Source organism: Ambystoma mexicanum, chromosome 7q, assembly GCF_040938575.1.
Source record: "Ambystoma mexicanum isolate Mex_15411 chromosome 7q, UKY_AmexF1_1, whole genome shotgun sequence".
Classification (NCBI taxonomy): Eukaryota; Metazoa; Chordata; class Amphibia; order Caudata; family Ambystomatidae; genus Ambystoma; species Ambystoma mexicanum.
Window position 1 is genome coordinate 627263521 of NC_090941.1, and position 6862 is coordinate 627270382.

Here is a 6862-nt window from a genome sequence, read left to right on the forward strand (position 1 = left end):
ATACGTCTTCTCCGTTGTTCTGCCATTCTTTAAGGAGAGAGTCGTCTTGTTTCACCAGCAAGGAATTTAAAAGGTAAGTTCTATCTGAAAGTCTCTTCTTGGACTTATTGGTTCCTCTTTGTCTTTAATTATGTCCTTGCCCTCTTCTCCGTTCTTTTCTCTATCTCATAGAAGTGACCTTTTCATTTTCTTGGCTCTTGGTTTCCTGATCTTGAGGGATTATTCCTTTTTCTCTGTTGTTTGTCTTGTATCGGTGTTCACACAATTCAATCGTCTTTACACACCCTTTCAACTTAAGGTTTCCCTTTATCAGATCACTGTTTCTTTAAATTGTTCTTTCCATTCACTACTCACTGATCAGGAGCTCTTTAGAATTTCTCTGTCTCTTGTTTTCTTCCTTTTCCCCTTCTTTACTCTCTTCACTCTTTCTGTCTGGATTCAGCACTTCCCAACGTGCGCCTTGGCGCTTTGTACCCAGTTCATAGCGCAACGGCGCTTTTCAAATAGATACTATGCGGTTGTTTCGTTAACAACTTAGGGCAAGATAGCGCTTTAATTAATATCCTTAGCGCAACGGCGCTTCCTGAAAATCATGTAACGTCAACTTAACTAAAGTTAAGCGCAACGGCGCTTTCTTTTCAACAATAAACAGCAACTTTATTCGCCTCGTCCTGCCGATCTTCGCTTTGTAGAATAGCTTTGCACTTTCTTTCCCCAATTACGGCTTACCGTTATTCAGCTGAGCTTCGACAAGCGGGCCTTCCGCTGGAGCCTCTGGCGTTGTTTCTCCGTATTATAACGTTGTTCCAGCGGTCACAACAACGACTTTCTCCCAATCAGCTGGGCCTCGCCATGCGGATCTTCCTGTGATCGCGACTCTCCCTCTCCCTTTCACGTTCCTCTAACAACTCATTTTTTTATTTCCTCTCGGCTGCGCCGATCAGCTGTTTTCTTTTCTCGTTACTTTTTGCCCCTCCTTAGTAAGCCCAGCTGAGACCGTTGGGCTCTACGACGTTCTCCTCTTCAGCTCCCGTCTCCTAGGAAACCAAAAATAGGCTTAGAGGAAAGCTCCTACATGATTTACTTCCTGCTCCATTATTTCCCGGTCAGTAAGGCTTTTATGGTCCCGTTTTATACATAAAAGTAAAACAGTTGTCGCATTAAGACATGCACACATTGTCACAGAGATACAAAGCTATACCACAGTATTTTTGTACAAAATCAGTTATGACATGAATCACACATTTATACAGTTGTGGCACTTTTGCAATTTATGTAGGCAGATTATCTATTTCACACAGAGCATGGCAGTCCAATTCTCATGTTTGTAGGACTTTGTTTCATCCGTCTAATGATTTTTCGTCATTTTCAATGAAATTATTTTACCTAAAATTCTATAACTTTATACATGTGTATATATTATCATAAGGCATGTGAGTATTGAATTTCAAAGTGGCATTGTATACACTATCCTAAGAATATCCAATTCTCTGCCATTTCTTTCCCGAATATGCCAGTGAAGGCTACCACGTCTTGAACTAAAGCCACCAAAATTGCATCTAGATTGTAAAACATTTGCATTACTGGTTGTCCAATTTAGGAACTAAAGAGTCTTGAAATGTATTAATAAAATAGCCTTTAGAGCCAGATGACCAGCATTGTCTACCAAATAAGGGCATAACTTCCAAGGCTGCTCTGGAGTTGGCTTTGAAGCTCCCCAGTAGAGGTTGAGGGGTGGTGTTTTTCAAAAGTCGCACGTAAGTTTCCCAGAATCTATTGTATCAACCTGGAGCACAGACAGAAGTCTGATGAGCGTGTGATATCCGGCCTCTTGGTCCATTCAGAGTTTCAAAAAACACAATTAACACGTGGATGTCCCAGAAATCCATTGTGGCTCCTGTTGGAGAAAGGCCACACTTAGTGTCAGCCCACACATGTCCCTTTAGCCATAGTAGAAACCCTGTTTGGCTAATTTTCCAGTATAGCCAATGCATTTATTTATTTATTTATTTATTTTATTGTGTTCTGAATCAGAAGCAAGCCTGTTGAAATAAAACATCCCATACGTGTTTCCCAGCAAACCACCCTTTACATTGCTAAGCAAGGGCAGGGCCTTATCCAACATTACACTTTTAAAACAGGTATTTTTCTTATTTGCAAAAGTACATTTTAACACATGGTGAAGTCTGCTGGGATGTCCCTTTCAAAAGGTTTTCTCTTCCATCTGAATTCCCAACATGGTTTTGCAGCCCTAGTCAGTTTCTCTGTTTAAGCCACAGGTCCACTGAAATTGAAATATGCCCAGAGAGCTAGGGTTTCTTTTGAAGCATTGATTTTTGACATTTTGTAGCCGAAAAGTCAACCGTTTTTCCATGCGGCTGAAACTAAAGTTTCTGTTGATTCCAGCTCTGTCTGTCACAGCCTGTCATGCAGGGATAATGCTCTATTTTCCTGGAGCCCAATCTAAATATGGATAGGCATGGAAGGGTCTCACTGAGAACAGCACTGTGATGTTAAACAGATGAAAAGAGCGTCAGTGCAGCATCATTTTCAATGTGAAATATTCCTTTTTCAATGGAAACTTCTTAGCATGCAGCAGGGCAGCGCTGCTTTTCAATTCGCTTCTTTGGTGCACACAAGAACACACACTGGCAGCCTTTCTCGGTGTGCCCCCTGTTTCAACTTGCCCAATAGATGCTTGGCAAGACAGTGCACCCATCATTTTGTAGCTGCAAGCGCAGTTTTGATGCTGGGCAATAGTGCTCAACCTGCTGAAGTGCAGCTTGGTTATGGATGGGAATTCTACTGAGTGGGTCAATTTATCCCACAAATCCCCCCCCAGACTCTTCTGAGAATTCTTGTCGTGGGAGAGTAAGGCAAAGTGGGGTTCATCAGTAGGGCAAAGTGGGGTTCATCAGGTGGAGTCCTTCCATCAGGGAGCGGTAAACCACGATCCTCCCGTTGTCTCTCGTTGGAGTGTGAAGCAACACCCACAGCTTCTCCTTAGGTCTTTCTTTGTGGTGTGGAGCGACACCCCCAGATTTTTCTTTGATCTTTCCTTTCCAGGTCCCCAGGGAGGTCCTCCTTGTTCTCCTTGTTCTATGAAGAGGTGGAACCAGTACGAATCTAGTGAATAAATAAGAACCGGTTACTACATTTTCCCATTGACTGCCTTCCCGGAAGGTTGACAGCAGTGGGACACACATGCATTACAATCATGGCAGTATGGAGACAATAACAACACATAATCCTTCACAAGACACAGATAAATACAGATTTGTACTCAAATTTTTGGTAATATCCTTTTGCACTAATAATGAAGAAAAATACTCCCTGTTAAATAATTATACCTATAAACTTACCTGTTCCTTTCTGGTTCTTCTTTTTCTTGTTCTTATTCTCCAGATGTCTCCTCTCTTTGACTTTCTCTTGGCTCCTCAATCCGCCGCAAAGTATGTCTGGGGTGACAACTCTTTAACTGATTAATATGGACCCATTTCTCTTCTGCCAACTCTCCTTTGGGGATGCGGATTCTATAGGCGACAGGTGAAATTCTATCTACAATTTCAAAAGGACCGCGCCAGCTCGGTAGGAATTTCTGCTCCTTGGTCTGGTTACTTTGGAAATTGTAAAAGTAGACCTTGTCTCCTACTTGGTATTCCTTTTTGGTGGTTTTTAAGTCATATTGAGTCTTCATCCCCTCTGCAGATTTTTCCAAATTCCGCTGAGCGGACGCAAAAGCATGTTGAAGGTGTTTTCTTAGATTCTCAACATACTCGTGTTATGGAGGCGTTTTCAGTGTCTGCTCTTGTGTTCTGTAGAGCAGATGCTGAGGTAGCACCATCCTTCGTCCAGTCATTAGCTCAAATGGAGACATCTTGGCTGCAGAAGATGGTGTAGATCTGATGGCCATTAGGACAAGTGGTAATCGGATGCCCCAACTTGGCCCAGAATCTGCCACAAACTTTTTTAGAATGCTCACAATGATTTTATTGTACCTCTCAACTCCCCCGCTAGAGGACTGGCGGTATGCAATGTGAAGTTTCCTTTTTACCCCAAGTATCTCCCACATCTTTGTCATCACTTCGCTGGTGAAGTGACTTCCTCAGTCTGACTCAATCCTTTGGGGTAGGCCAAAATGCAAGAAGATGTGGTTGATCATCAGGGCAGCTGATGTTTCTGCCTTGCAATTTGGGGCCCGGGAGACATTCCACCCATTTGCTAAACAAGAATGTTACTGTTAACATGTACTTGTTCCCCCTAGGGGAGCGAATCACGGGCCAGATGAAATCTACTTGTAAATCTGACCAAGGCAGTGTCATCCCCCTCTTCTGGAGGGGAGCTCAGTGTGTGAGTGAAGTTGGCTGAAATTGTGCACACATAAGATACCCCTTCAAATATTGGTCGAGGTCCTGCCCCATGTGTGGCCAGTATTCAACCTCCTGCAAGATTTCTAGAGTAGTGTGAAACCCCCAATGACCGGCTGTGACCGCGTCATGGGCTTGACTAAGCATCAGGCTTCGGAATGAGGTAGGTACCACCCACTGGTCACAGCCAGAGATGGATCTCCTTACCAACAAACCGTCTTGGATTCAGAAAATCTTTGGACACTTCATCAACACCCTGAGGTCCTCTTTCCCAATGTAATCGGTGTCCGTCAGAGGAAAGTTCTCAGGGTCCTCAATGTGTTGATAACATTTCCCAATAATTGGATCCTCTTTTTGTGCCGTGATTAAATCAGCATCTGGGGTCTCCTTACTCCACGAGGCAGTTGAGAGTTCATTGTGAGCATTGTTCTGGGACCTAGTGACAGCAGCGACCTGGATTTCCCCCAACAGGGACTCGTTCTCGAGGAGATCCCCCTGGAGGGCTCCGGTTTTGGCCAGCTGATCAGCTAGGCCATTTCCAGTTTGTCTGGCCCCTCTATTCGTGAATGACCCTTAATCTTCTTCCAATCGATGGTCATCCTATTAGAGGTGACAATATCATCAATATTTTGTATCAGCTTGCTATGTTTATGGGGTTTGTTATTAGCATACAGCATGCCTCTGGTTTTCCAATTAACCAGGTGCTCCACGAACCTGTTCCGGACATAATCTGAATCAGTGATTATGACCAGTTCGCGGAGTCTGTGTTGGACAGCAGTGAGGATGGCTTGATGAACTGCCATCAACTCTGCCACTAGACTACTACGGGGACTGATTTTGTACCCAGCGGAGTGTTCCAGCGCACCATTGACCTAGGCATTCCCCACACCGGCCACCAGTTCTTTTTCCCTGATGTCGTCAGCATGGTAGGAGCACCCGTCCACATAAACGGTGGGCATTCCCTGGCACTTGTCTTCTTCATAGACTTTGTGTGGGGAATTCAGGTACGCCTTCATGTTGTCCTGGGTTTTAAGACTTTCGTCCTCGAGACAGTTTTCTCTGGCACAATCATGCAAGTCAGCCAGACCTTGCGCAAGGGGACTCTTCTTGTTTTGGCCATATCTGACATTCACAGGTAAGCCTTGCATTGGCAGAATCCAGGAAGTAATTCTGGAATTACTCACATTTCGGGCCCAGATTTTGTCACTTTGGAGGTATTGCAAAGGCTGGTGGGGAGTCTACACTATGATGTGTTCCCCGTGGATGAACGGGCGGTAATTCTTCAATGCCCACACTGAGTGCCTTCTCACAATCGTTGAATTTTTCCTCCACAGAGGATAAAGTCTTGCTTGCATAAGAGATGGCTTTATTGACCTTGTCATGCTTTTGATATAATACTGCTGTCAAGCATGTATTCGAGAACCCTGTCTCCAAGAAGAACTCCTTGTTTTGACAGGGTAAGCTAGACAAGGTGCTTGTGAGAGACTTCTTTTGAATTGCTTTACTGCCTCGGCTTGTTCTGGACCCCACTCCCACTTGACCCCTCCCTTCAACAGATGAATCAGGGGTCTTGTGATCTCTGCGTAATCCTTAATGAACTTCCTACTGTAATTAGTCAGTCCAAGAAGGCTTCTTAGCTCACGCAGAGTTGCAGGGTCTTTCAGTTTTAGGAGTGCTTCCACTTTCTTCTCCTGGGGACAGAGACCCTCAGGAGTTATTTCATGTCCCAAGAAGTTGACACGAGTCCTGCACCACTGTGCCTTTTGGAAGGACAGCTTTTCTCCAGCAACCCCCAACTGGGTCAGAACATAACGGATTTCCACTATGTGTTCCTCCACAGTTGAGGTTTTTATCAAGGCATCATCCACATAGGCCAGGTTACCCCTTTCACCCAAGTCGGGCATGGCCTTGTGTAGGAAGATGTTGAATTAATTGCCAGAGTTTATGTATCTGAAGGGAGTCCGGGTCCATGTGTACTGCTGCCCCCCGAAGGTAAAGGTCAACTTGTATTGGTCCTCCCTACTGACGGGAACGGTCCAGTACCCATCTGTCAGGTCAATGGCAGTGTATACCTTTGACGCCTGGATCTGGGCCAGCCCTTGGTCAATGTAGGGGAGAGGCAATCAGGACCGTTTATTTAGCTCCCTAAGGTCTGCAAAGAGTCTCCATTTGCCATTTGGTTTTAAAATCCCCAGCACCGGATTATTAAAGGTGCTGTGGACTGGACGAATTATCCCACAGTACTGAAGGTTTTTGATGATTTCCATCAGGGACTCCATGGATGTGAGAGGCAAGCGATATTGCTTCACAAATACAGGAGTCATTTCAGGGTCCGTGGGAATTGTTGTAGTATGGATTTCGGTGCGACCACAGTCGTACAAGTCCACAGCAAAGAGATATTGAAAATCTAAGAACACCTGTTTCAACTTTTGCTTTTGCTCCAGAGTCTCACAGGCATCAGCTAGGTTGACCCGCTCTTCAACCATTTGCCTGAA